Here is a 14,151-nt window from a genome sequence, read left to right on the forward strand (position 1 = left end):
GGAAAAAGATGCAGACAGCACACAGTGTGCTGTCTGCATCACTTGGGGCCCCATTGTAATTAAGGGGCCGCATCCAATCCCCCAATAATGGGAATTGGATGCGGAACAAAACTATCATATGTCTGTTCTGTGGCTTGGGTTGCCACCCGGCCAGTAGTTCACCAGCAAGGCTGGTATTTTAGTTCCCTTGCCGGTGCCAGAATTTTCCTGTAAAGACTGTTAAGGTACTTTCACACTTGCAGCAGGACGGATCCGACAGGCTGTTCACCCTGTCAGATCCGTCCTGCCGCTATTTCGCCGGACTGCCACTCCCCATTGACTATAGCGGGAGTGGAGCTACGGTGCAGCATGGCAGTGCGCGGCGTGAGGCCGCCAGACGAAAAAGTCGGACATGTAGTACTTTTAGTCTGGCGGCCTCTCACCGTGCTGCGCCGTAGCTCTGCCCCCATCCCCATTATAGTCGATGGGCACAGAGCAGCGGCACGGCGAAGTAGTGGCAAAATGGATATGACAGGGTGAGCAGCCTGTCGGATCCGTCCTTCTGCAAGTGTGAAAGTACCCTTACTAATGAGCGCTTCCATCATGGAACGCCCATTAGTACAGCCGTTACCTCCACCGCAACTTGTGCTAGTAAAAAAATTAATAAAATTACGGTACCTCCACCTCCATTTGCTCACGCTGTGGAGAGCACTCCCTGCTGACTAGAAGCTCAAGACAGGACCTACAAGACGTCATCACGTTGGAGCACCGGTCCTGAGCTTGCAGTCAGCAGCGAATGTTCACCGCAGCCAGGTGAATGCAAATTTTATTTTATTTTTTTGCAAAAGCAGAGAAGGGGGGGCACTAATGGGGGCATTACTCTTACTGGGGGCACTAATGGGGACATTATTCTTACTGGGGGCATTATTCTTACTGGGGCACTAATGTGGCCATTACTAATTCTGGGACTTACCCGGGGCGCTCCACTATAACGTCAGAGCGCCCCACGCGCATGGATCACATGATCGCATGGCATCTTTACTGTTGGCGTTCAGCTCGGACCTTCACCTGACTGCAGACCCAGGTATGTGGACCTTTAATAAAACTAGTTGAGTACCCCTGGTATATAGTATAACACCCCCAGCCCCACAAAGTATATAGTATAACACCCCCAGCCCCACACAGTATATAGTATAACACCCCCAGCCCCACTAACACCCCCAGCCCCACACAGTATATAGTATAACACCCCCAGCCCCACACAGTATATACGAACAAAGGATAAACTGAGACTAGATGGGTATAGTAGCAAAATATACATATACTTTATTAGACAATACATAAAAAGTTAATTTATATGTGATGTATCACATCAGATAAAAAGCTGGACTACACCTGAGGGGACATAACATGGTTACATACAATTAGAAAAAGAGGGCAGTGAGGCTAACAATCAGCTAAGATTCACAAATGTCCAGAAAAAGTGCAAATGCATATCTCCAAACTTGTACACATATATACACGCACATAGGACCTATTTCACATGTAAAGAATTGTCACAAGTATCCACAATTTTACTGGTATACACGTATGTATCTCCGGAAAAAAGGCTGCCAGTCCATCAAAGACCCTGATTTGAGACATACACGTGTATAGCAACTGGACAATCACAAATTCCCATCCACTTGTAAAAAAGGACTAATGCCTCAATCTCAGCAAAAAAGTGCATATGTGCATATTATCATCCATTATAAAAATAGAGATACAAAACCAAGTCCCATAGACATGCGTGAACATATATGTACATATCACCTTAAGGGCAAGTAGGATTACTGCCAGTGCCCTAAGAATAGAGCCATGTATGGATGCATATACAGATACATACACACAGGAATCGATCACCTAAATAGCTGTGCATAAACAGATAGAATAAAAAAAAAATCACAGAGGTCAATCCCTGCAACAAACACAAGAGTAACTAAGTTATATCACAAAGACATTGGTTTACAGAGCAAAGAGTAGCCTCACACTATGAAATTACATACCCATACAATGAAAAACTGTCCAAACTCAGGAGAGCCACGTACCCCACACAGTATATAGTATAACACCTCTTGCCCCACACAATATACAATATAACACCCCAGCCCCACACAGTATATAATATAACACCCCAAACCTCTCCCACACAGTATATAATATAACACCCCCAACCTTTCCCACACAGTATATAGTATAACACCCCCAGCCCCACACAGTATATAATATAACACCTCCAGCCGCACACAGTATATAGTATAACGTCCCACACAGTATATAATATAACACCCCCAGCCGCACACAGTATATAATATAACATCCCCAGCCACACACAGTATATAATATAATACCCCCAGCCCCACACAGTATATAGTATAGCACCCCCAACCTCTCCCAAACAGTATATAATTAGGGATGAGCGAACCCGAACTGTATAGTTCGGGTTCGTACCGAATTTTGGGGTGTCCGTGACACGGACCCGAACCCGAACATTTTCGTAAAAGTCCGGGTTCGGGTTCGGTGTTCGGCTCTTTCTTGGCGCTTTTTGAAAGGCTGCAAAGCAGCCAATCAACAAGCGTCATACTACTTGCCCCAAGAGGCCATCACAGCCATGCCTACTATTGGCATGGCTGTGATTGGCCAGTGCAGCATGTGACCCAGCCTCTATTTAAGCTGGAGTCACGTAGCGCCGCACGTCACTCTGCTATGATCAGTATAGGGAGACGTTGCAGCTGCGACGTTAGGGTGAGATTAGGCAGATTAACTCCTACAAAAGACTTCATTCTGTGATCGATCTGCAGCTGTGGATCATTGAAGTGCTATTATTGACTTGCTCACTTTTTTGAGGCTGCCCAGAGCGTTTTTAGATCACTTTTTTTCTGGGGTGATCGGCGGCCATTTTGTGACTTGTGGTGCGCCAGCACAAGCAATCACCAAGTGTATTTAACCATCGATAGTGTGGTTATTTTGTGCTATATCATACATCAGCTGCAGGCTGAGCCTGTGTCACCGAAGTGCATTTAACCATCAACAGTCTGGTTATTTTTTGGCCATATACTACATCAGCTGCAGGCTGAGCCTGTGTCACCGAAGTGCATATAACCATCGACAGTCTGATTATTTTTTGGCCATATACTACATCTGGTGCAGGCTGAGCCTGTGTCACCCAAGTGCATTTAACCATCAACAGTGTGGTTATTTTTTGGCCATATATTACATCAGGGGCAAGTTGAGCCTGTCACCCAGCGCCTAAAAAATAGACCTGACATTTCTATTCAACCAAATCTGTACTGTTTTAGCTGGTCAAGTTATTTGTAGTGACCGTAAAAGCACACTTTTTTTTCTGGGTTGAAAAACCATTCCCAAATTTGCCATTCTCAAAATAACTAGTTTCTGGTATTTGAGGCCTACTTGAAATCTATCCCAAAAAGAATATCTTACATTGAAGCTAGTGATAGTGTCATTCAGAAAAACCTAAGACACACGCTAGCGTGCTGATAGAAATCTGATTATGTGATTAAACCTATACCTGTCACACAACGCAAAAAAAAACAGGCCTCACATCTCTATTTAACCAAATCTCTACTGTTTTAGCTGGTCAAGTTATTTGTAGTGACCGTAAAAGCACACTTTTTTTTCTGAGTTGAAAAACCATTCCCAAATTTGCCATTCTCAAAATAACTAGTTTCTGGTATTTGAGGCCTACTTAAAATCTATCCCAAAAAGAATATCTTACATTGAAGCTAGTGATAGTGTCATTCAGAAAAACCTAAGACACACGCTAGCGTGCTGATAGAAATCTGATTCTGTGATTAAACCTATACCTGTCACACAGCGCAAAAAAAAAAACAGGCCTCACATCTCTATTTAACCAAATCTGTACTGTTTTAGCTGGTCAAGTTATTTGTAGTGACCGTAAAAGCACACTTTTTTTTCTGGGTTGAAAAACCATTCCCAAATTTGCCATTCTCAAAATTTTGGTGAATGGGAACAATGAGGAAAACATCTAATAAGGGACGCGGACGTGGACATGGTCGTGGTGGTGTTAGTGGACCCTCTGGTGCTGGGAGAGGACGTGGCCGTTCTGCCACAGCCACACGTCCCATACATATCAGGGAAACTGTCTGAGCCTCAAGTTATGCAGCAGTCTCTTATGCTGTTTGAAGACTTGCCAGGGTTTCCCAAGGGCATCCACCTAGCCCTTCCCCAGGGGTGGAAGAGATAGAATGCACTAACGCACAACCACTTATTTTTCCTGATGATGAGGACATGGAAATACCACCTCAGCACGTCTCTGATGATGACGAAACACAGGTGCCAACTGCTGCGTCTTTCTGCAGTGTGCAGACTGAACAGGAGGTCAGGGATCAAGACTGGGTGGAAGACGATGCAGGGGACGATGAGGTCCTAGACCCCACATGGAATGAAGGTCGTGCCACTGACTTTCACAGTTCGGAGGAAGAGGCAGTGGTGAGACCGAGCCAACAGCGTAGCAAAAGAGGGAGCAGTGGGCAAAATCAGAACACCCGCCGCCAAGAGACTCCGCCTGCTACTGACCGCCGCCATCTGGGACCGAGCACCCCAAAGGCAGCTTCAAGGAGTTCCCTGGCATGGCACTTCTTCAAACAATGTGCTGACGACAAGACCCGAGTGGTTTGCACGCTGTGCCATCAGAGCCTGAAGCGAGGCATTAACGTTCTGAACCTTAGCACAACCTGCATGACCAGGCACCTGCATGCAAAGCATGAACTGCAGTGGAGTAAACACCTTAAAAACAAGGAAGTCACTCAGGCTCCCCCTGCTACCTCTTCTGCTGCTGCTGCCTCGGCCTCTTCTGCTGCTGCCGCCGCCTCGGCCTCTTCCTCCGCCTCTGGAGGAACGTTGGCACCTGCCGCCCAGCAAACATGGGATGTACCACCAACACCACCACCTGCGTCACCAAGCATCTCAACCATGTCACACGGCAGCGTTCAGCTTTCCATCTCACAAACATTTGAGAGAAAGCGTAAATTCCCACCTAGCCACCCTCGATCCCTGGCCCTGAATGCCAGCATTTCTAAACTACTGGCCTATGAAATGCTGTCATTTAGGCTGGTGGACACACACAGCTTCAAACAGCTCATGTCGCTTGCTGTCCCACAGTATGTTGTTCCTAGACGGCACTACTTCTCCAAGAGAGCCGTGCCTTCCATGCACAAACAAGTGTCCGATAAAATCAAGTGTGCACTGCGCAAGCTCATGTCGCTTGCTGTCCCACAGTATGTTGTTCCTAGACGGCACTACTTCTCCAAGAGAGCCGTGCCTTCCATGCACAAACAAGTGTCCGATAAAATCAAGTGTGCACTGCGCAACGCCATCTGTGGCAAGGTCCACCTAACCACAGATACGTGGACCAGTAAGCACGGCCAGGGACGCTATATCTCCCTAACTGCACACTGGGTAAATGTAGAATATATTATTCTACTCCAGGGCACTTCCTCATTCAATACTATTTTTAATTTCATTTTACCATTATATTGCGGGGCAACCCAAAGTTGAATGAACCTCTCCTCTGTCTGGGTGCCGGGGCCTAAATGTGTGACAGTGGCCTGTTCCAGTGGTGGGTGACGTGAAACCTGATTCTCTGCTATGACATGAAGACAGATTCTGCGCTGACATAAGGCCAGATTCTCTGTTACGGGACCTCTCTCCTCTGCCTGGGTGCCTGGCCCTAAATGTGTGACAGTGGCCTGTTCCAGTGGTGGGTGACGTGAAGCCTGATTCTCTGCTATGACATGAAGACAGATTCTGCGCTGACATAAGGCCAGATTCTCTGTTACGGGACCTCTCTCCTCTGCCTGGGTGCCTGGGCCTAAATGTGTGACAGTGGCCTGTTCCAGTGGTGGGTGACGTGAAGCCTGATTCTCTGCTATGACATGAAGACAGATTCTGCGCTGACATAAGGCCAGATTCTCTGTTACGGGACCTCTCTCCTCTGCCTGGGTGCCTGGGCCTAAATGTGTGACAGTGGCCTGTTCCAGTGGTGGGTGACGTGAAGCCTGATTCTCTGCTATGACATGAAGACAGATTCTGCGCTGACATAAGGCCAGATTCTCTGTTACGGGACCTCTCTCCTCTGCCTGGGTGCCTGGGCCTAAATGTGTGACAGTGGCCTGTTCCAGTGGTGGGTGACGTGAAGCCTGATTCTCTGCTATGACATGAAGACAGATTCTGCGCTGACATAAGGCCAGATTCTCTGTTACGGGACCTCTCTCCTCTGCCTGGGTGCCTGGGCCTAAATGTGTGACAGTGGCCTGTTCCAGTGGTGGGTGACGTGAAGCCTGATTCTCTGCTATGACATGAAGACAGATTCTGTGCTGACATCAGGCCAGATTCTCTGTTACGGGACCTCTCTCCTCTGCCTGGGTGCCGGGGCCTAAATGTGTGACAGTGGCCTGTTCCAGTGGTGGGTGACGTGAAGCCTGATTCTCTGCTATGACATGAAGACTGATTCTGCGCTGACATGAAGCCAGATTCTCTGCTATGGCATGAAGAGACTGATTCTCTGCTGATGTGAAGCCAGATTCTCTGCTATGGGACCTCTGTCCAATTGATATTGGTTCATTTTTATTTTTTTAATTTTTATTTTAATTCATTTCCCTATCCACATTTGTTTGCAGGGGATTTACCTACATGTTGCTGCCTTTTGCAGCCCTCTAGCTCTTTTCTGGGCTGTTTTACAGCCTTTTTAGTGCCCAAAAGTTCGGGTCCCCATTGACTTCAATGGGGTTCGGGTTCGGGACGAAGTTCGGATCGGGTTCGGATCCCGAACCCGAACATTTCCTGGAAGTTTGGCCGAACTTCTCGAACCCGAACAACCAGGTGTTCGCTCAACTCTATATATAATATAACACCCCCAACCTTTCCCACACAGTATATAATATAACATCCCCAGCCCCACACAGTATATAGTAAAACACCCCCAGCCCCACACAGTATATAGTATAACACCTCCAGCCCCACACAGTATATAGTATAACACCCCCATCCGCACACAGTATATAGTATAACATCCCCAGCCCCACACAGTATATAATATAACATCCCCAGTCCCACACAGTATATAATATAAGACCCCCAGTCCCACACAGTATATAGTATAACACCTCCAGCCGCACACAGTATATAATATAACATCCCCAGCCCCACACAGTATATAATATAACATCCCCAGCCACACACAGTATATAGTATAACACCCCCAGCCCCACACAGTATATAATATAACACCCCCAGCCCCACACAGTATATAATATAATACCCCCAGCCCCACACAGCATATAATATAACATAACTTTTACTTATAATATTATAAAATAATACCACCGTAGTGGTTCACCAGTGAAAAATAGTGAGACGAACAACAATAATAGAAGATACAAGATGCTCCTGGGAGCCAGCCATAGATACACTGGTTAGGTGGTGAGTAAACACACGGCAGCTGGGGGGAGCAGTGGGTGAAACTGTCCTGTCCCTACACGCACCCTGGCTAAAACCTCAGCCCAGGGACGTCCCCTGATGGTGGAGACTCCCTGTCCTCGTGCCTGGGCTGACTGCCCTGCGTTTACCCTCCTCTCCAACAGTAAAATAACAAATACGCTCCCCAGAGAACTGACGGGTGTAATTAGGCGTCCCTGGTAACTAATTACCCTGAGGGACACCGATGGATAAACATAGACCAAATCAATTTAGGTGAATAGGATAAGTATCACCTATAATGAGGAGCCAGGCACAGGGGCCTCAAAACAGTGCGTTCCCAGGCTGGTTCCCCATAAGCCCCTACGCATTTCCCCTATTGCTAACCTCTCTTATGGTTTTGCCTATGTAGTCCATAGGGCAAGGGCACTGGCATATATACACCGCACCCTTGCTCCTACAGTTGTAAAAATCCCTGATTTGGTAGGCTTGACCAGTGACTGAGCAAATAATTGATTTTGCGGTGGAAATAAAAGCACATGCTTTACAGGAGCCACACTTGAACATACCGCAGGGTTTCCGGTCCAGCCAGGTCCCCACTCCACTTGGTGTAGTGTAATGGCTATGGACCAGGCGGTCTCTTAGGCTCCTCCCCCGCCTATAGGTGACACTCGGCTACTTAGTCAATACATCCTTCAGGTCAGGGTCCATGTGAAGAATTGGCCAGTACCTTTTCAGGACTGACATTACTTCCGTATTTGCGCAGTCAATCACAGATATCAGGCGTATCGGTTGTTGTCCACTCTGTGCCTTAGGTTTGGGGACAAGGAGTTCGGTACGTTCCTTGCTTAAGGCATTCTGGAACGCACCCCAAGGACCGTTTGGGGGTAACCCCTCTCCCTAAATCTCGTCTGTAACTTCTTGGCCTCAGTGTAGAACGTTTCACCCTCAGAACAGTTTCTCCGGGTCCTCAAATATTGGCCCCTTGGTATACCGCGTTTAAGCGGTGTCGGGTGATGGCTTTCCCAATGCAGCAACGAGTTGGTTGCGGTGTCCTTCCTAAACATGTTGGCAATAAGTTTTTCTCCCTACCTGGTTACCCGTACATCAAGGAAAGGAATAGAGTAAAGGTCGAACTCGAAGGTGAACCGCAAACCAAAGTCGTTGCTGTTGAGGGACCTGACAAACTCCCGGAGTTCCTCTGACCCACCCTTCCAAATCACGAAAATGTCATCTATATAGCGTGTCCAGAAGGTGATCTTGTCGGACCACCAAGTCACAGCATCTGGGAACACGCAGGTGTCCTCCCACCAGCCCAGGAAGAGGTTGGCATACGTTGGGGCACATGGGCTCCCCATTGCTGTCCCCCTGAGCTGGTGGTAGAACCGTGAGTTGAAGAGGAAAAAATTGTGGGTCAGAGTGAACTCCAGGAGTCTGAGGGTGAAGAGGTTATGCGCTCTACAATGGACATCCCTTGTCCTCAAGTAGTACTCTGCGGCAAAGAGTCCTTTGTTATGTGGGATTGAACTGTATAAGGACTCTACATCTATACTGGCCAATATACAGTCCTGATCAACATTGATCGCGTCAATCTTGCTGAGGAAGTCCATCGTGTCCCTCGTATAAGAGGGTAAAGACACGACGAACTCCCTCAGCACGCGATCAACGTAGATACCGCATTTCTGTGTTAGGGAGTTAACCCCAGAGACGTTGGGGCGTCCCTTAAGGGGTGTGATCCCCTTATGGATTTTTGGTAATCCATAGAAGGTAGCTATGGTGGAATGAGCCGGAAGAAGAAAGTCGTACTCGGCCGCCGAAATCAATTTGTCTGTCAAAGCATCAGTCAAGATGACCTTAAGATCCTCATAAAAAGTGGCCGAGGGATTAGTGTCTAATAACCTGTATCCCTCCCTGTCTTTCAAGAGGTCTAGACACATAGTCTGGTAAGCTACATGGTCAAGAATGACCAGATTCCCACCCTTATCAGATGACTTAATAATAATGGATTTATCTTTCTCCAGGGCAGTGAGTGCTGACATCTCTGCTCGAGACAGATTGAGGTGGCGGGGAGACATCCCTTCTAATCTCTCAAGGTCATTCGTCACCATCTGCATGAAGATGTCCACACACTCATAATTCATGGGTGGGGGCATCTTCCTGCTAGTTGGCTTGAGATTGGTATAAGGTCCCTGTCCTGGACACCGGCTACCCTCCTCTCTCAGTTCACAGAGAGACTGCAGTGAGGTCAGGTCGCCCTCACTCAGGCCAAGTCTGGCACAGGTTTGTCTGTCATTATCCCTAAAGAATTTATGCCACTTAAGGCGTCTAGTGAACAGACTCAGGTCCTTGATCCACGTGAATAGGCAAAAATTGGTGGTAGGTACAAAAGAGAGGCCCTTACTCAGTACACCAAGTTCGAGTGTACTTAGTACCCGTGATGTTAGGTTAATAACCTGCAAACCTCCTTTCAAGCCCTGTCGGTTTTGTTCCTCTCCCGCAGATGGTAAGAGACCTGGCTTTTCTCTAAAAAAGAAGAAGCAGACGAAGATGCATTGGGAAAGCCATCACCCGACACCGCTTAAACGCGGTATACCAAGGGGCCAATATTTGAGGACCCGGAGAAACTGTTCTGAGGGTGAAACGTTCTACACTGAGGCCAAGAAGTTACAGACGAGATTTAGGGAGAGGGGTTACCCCCAAACGGTCCTTGGGGGTGCGTTCCAGAATGCCTTAAGCAAGGGACGTACCGAACTCCTTGTCCCCAAACCTAAGGCACAGAGTGGACAACAACCGATACGCCTGATATCTGTGTTTTACTGCGCAAATACGGAAGTAATGTCAGTCCTGAAAAGGTACTGGCCAATTCTTCACATGGACCCTGACCTGAAGGATGTATTGACTAAGTGTCACGGATGGTGTACAGGAAACAAGACAATACCATATAAACAATGTCTCTCTGGATCCACAACTAAGGAACAAAGGGAGACCCCTGCAATAGACCTGCCGCTCTCCCTCACTGCTCAGCCTATGCGAACACCCCAAAGGTGGATGGCCGCATATCCACATTCCTCGGCTATCTATTACCTGAAGACCCTACAATAGTGAAGGGACACGACCACCGGCTCCCTACACTGACACGGAGGGAGTCAGGGTCACCTGGATCCAGAAAAGACAAAATCATAAATACATAAACAGCACTTATCTTGCAGACGAATGACGACTGACGACTGGGAACAGGGAACAGGGAACTGGGAACTGGGAACTGGGAACAGCATGCACACACACTCCAGGAAGTTGTTTCAGCCGCACACTACTGCATTATGGGGAGGAACTTAAAGGGTAGCGATCAGTCTAACTGCATGACAGCTGAGATAGACTAACGAGATGAGAAACTAAACCAAAACAAAGAAATTCAAGGAGGAGGATCTGAGAAGCTCCTGTGAGCGCTTCTCAGCTGTCTGGCTGTGACAGTACCCCTCCCTCTAGGAGTGGACTCCGGACACTCAGGGCCCACCTTCTCAGGATGGGACCTATGGAAAGCCCTGATGAGACGAGAGCAGGGCCGCTGATAGAAATCATGGGGCCCCGTACAGCATACATGACGGGGCCCCCTTCAGCTCCACCCCCTGATCCCTCCTTCAGCCACACCCCTGGCCCCGCCCTTGGCCCCTCCCCAGACTCCGCCTTGAGACAACATGCAAATTTGTCTACAAGTGATATTTATGGCGCTGGGGGGTCGTCTGTGAATGGCGCTGTTATGGAGGGGATCTGTGAATGGCACTGTTATGGAGGGGATCTGTGAATGGCACTGTTATGGAGGGGATCTGTGAATGGCACTTTTATGGAGGGGATCTGTGAATGGCACTTTTATGGAGGGGATCTGTGGATGGCACTGTTATGGAGGGGATCTGTGGATGGCACTGTTATGGAGGGGATCTGTGGATGGCACTGTTATGGAGGGGATCTGTGGATGGCACTGTTATGGAGGGGATCTGTGGATGGCACTGTTATGGAGGGGATCTGTGGATGGCACTGTTATGGAGGGGATCTGTGGATGGCACTGTTATGGAGGGGATCTGTGGATGGCACTGTTATGGAGGGGATCTGTGGATGGCACTGTTATGGAGGGGATCTGTGGATGGCACTGTTATGGGGGGATCTGTGGATGGCACTGTTATGGAGGGGATCTGTGGATGGCACTGTTATGGGGGGATCTGTGGATGGCACTGTTATAGAGGGGGATCTGTGGATGACACATACCGTATATAGCATCTTATGCTATGTGTCATCCACAGATACCCCTCCATAACAGTGCCATTCACAGATACCCTCCATAACAGTGCCATCCACAGATCCCCCCCATAACAGTCATCCACAGATCCCCCCATAACAGTGTCATCCACAGATCCCCCCATAACAGTGTCATCCACAGATCCCCCCCATAACAGTGTCATCCACAGATCCCCCTCCATAATGGTGCCATCCACAGATCCCCCCCATAAGTGTCATCCACAGACCCCCCGGCCCCCCCATAAGTGTCATCCACATGACAGACCCCCCCCCCCATAACAGTGCCATCCACGGATCCCCCGCCCTCCCTATAACAGTGCCGTCATGACGTCATCCATATAGATCCCCCCCCCGCCACTCACAGTAGTATACATTAATAAATCGGTGCAGCCGTGCAGGCTGCAGACAGTAACTTTAATTTTAGCACAGGCACAGCGCTCATCTCTTTACTAAAATACTACCTTACATTCAGCTCCTGCCTCCTCCCTCCACCCTCCAGTAACAAGTGCGGGCGGCAGCGCTCACTCACTGACGTCACGCGCCTGCGCCGCCTAGTGGGAGGAGCAGGCGTGTGACGTCAGTGAGTGAGCGCCGCCCCCACACTGCCTGCTGTTACTGGAGCCAGCCCACTGACAGCAAAAAAATTAAAATGGCTCGGGAGTAGGGTTGCCACCTTTTCTTCAAGCCAAACCCGAACAGAAGGGAGGGAGGGCCCCCTTCCAGGCCCCGCCTCCAGCCACGCCCATGTCCCGCCTCCAACCATGTCCCGTCTCCACCCTTGGTCGCTGTCGCACCGCGATCGTTACGCCCCTGATCCCACGCCTGCGCCGTCCCGTTTAGTATTCGGCGCAGGCGCGGGATTTACGGGACGAAGAGGAGAACTCGGACGTCAATCAACTGGACATGGGCGTGCCACTGCCAAAGGGTGAATAGACGGAGCCTCTAGGTGCTGCAGGAACGCCCTCATAGCACCTAGAGGCTCATTAGCATATGATAAGTCTTTATTTTAAGAGAACGGCGGCAGCGGCAGGCAGGGAGTTATGTACTGCTGACATCAGCACATCGCTAATGTCAGTCAGCTACATAACATAACGTTTTTTCTGATGATTGACAGATTCAGAAACCTGTTTAAAGGGCTTCTGTCACCCCACTAAACTCTTTTTTTTTTTTTTTTTCCGGCTTCTTATAATCCCTATACTGCGATATATGAATACATAATGTTATTAGTCATTTTGGTTCAGTAGATAATGAATAAAACAGATTTTTATAATATGTAAATTACCTCTCTACCAGCAGGCAGGGCGGTTACTTGCTGGTAGCATCCGCATCCTCCTATCATAATGACGCCCCCTCCTCATGTTGATTGACAGGGCCAGCGAACGCGATCGTCCTCTGGCTGGCCCTGTCTGCTATCAAGTTATTGCGCCTGCGCCGTAGCGGTCTTCAGTCGGCACAGGCGCACTGAGAGGAGGACGCTCGCTCGGCCGCTCCTTCCTCAGTGCGCCTACACCAATGACGTCACATCTACACCCGGCGCAGGCGCACTGAGGAAGGAGCGGCCGAGCGAGCGTCCTCCTCTCAGTGCGCCTGTGCCGACTGAAGACCGCTACGGCGCAGGCGCAATAACTTGATAGCAGACAGGGCCAGCCAGAGGACGATCGCGTTCGCTGGCCCTGTCAATCAACATGAGGAGGGGGCGTCATTATGATAGGAGGATGCGGATGCTACCAGCAAGTAACCGCCCTGCCTGCTGGTAGACAGGTAATTTACATATTATAAAAATCTGTTTTATTCATTATCTACTGAACCAAAATGACTAATAACATTATGTATTCATATATCGCAGTATAGGGATTATAAGAAGGCAAAAAAAAAGAGTTTAGTGGGGTGACAGAAGCCCACACTGTTACATACAATTACACAATTCAAATGTTTTATATTTCTACCTTTTTAGAAGTGAGTGACAGACTAGGACAGGTGTCAGGACTCAGGAGTCAGGACTGTCTTGGTCAGGTTGTCTGCAGGCAGGGCACAGTGGGCACTACATGGGCAGGCTGCTGGAGCTGGACTGGAGAGGAGAAGAAGAATGATTTCTCCCACGGAGCTCCCTCTGCCTCTCTCTCTGATGTCATCACTTCCTTATCAGAGAGAGGGAGGGAGGGACTAGGAGGCAGGGGAGGAGCGAGGGGAGGAGCCTGAACAGTGAGTGAACACAGCGCTGCCTGGCATCACTGTACTGTAGTGTGTAGACTGGAGGAGGGAGGAGGGAGGAGGGAGGAGGGGAGGCTCGGGAGCGCTGCGCTCAGCTGATCACCCGGAGTGACAGCTTAAATATGCGATCGGAGTCTCGGTCGGACCACACTGCAGTTTGAATGAATAATCCTGTGC

This window comes from Bufo bufo, chromosome 9, assembly GCF_905171765.1.
Source record: "Bufo bufo chromosome 9, aBufBuf1.1, whole genome shotgun sequence".
NCBI classification, from domain to species: domain Eukaryota; kingdom Metazoa; phylum Chordata; class Amphibia; order Anura; family Bufonidae; genus Bufo; species Bufo bufo.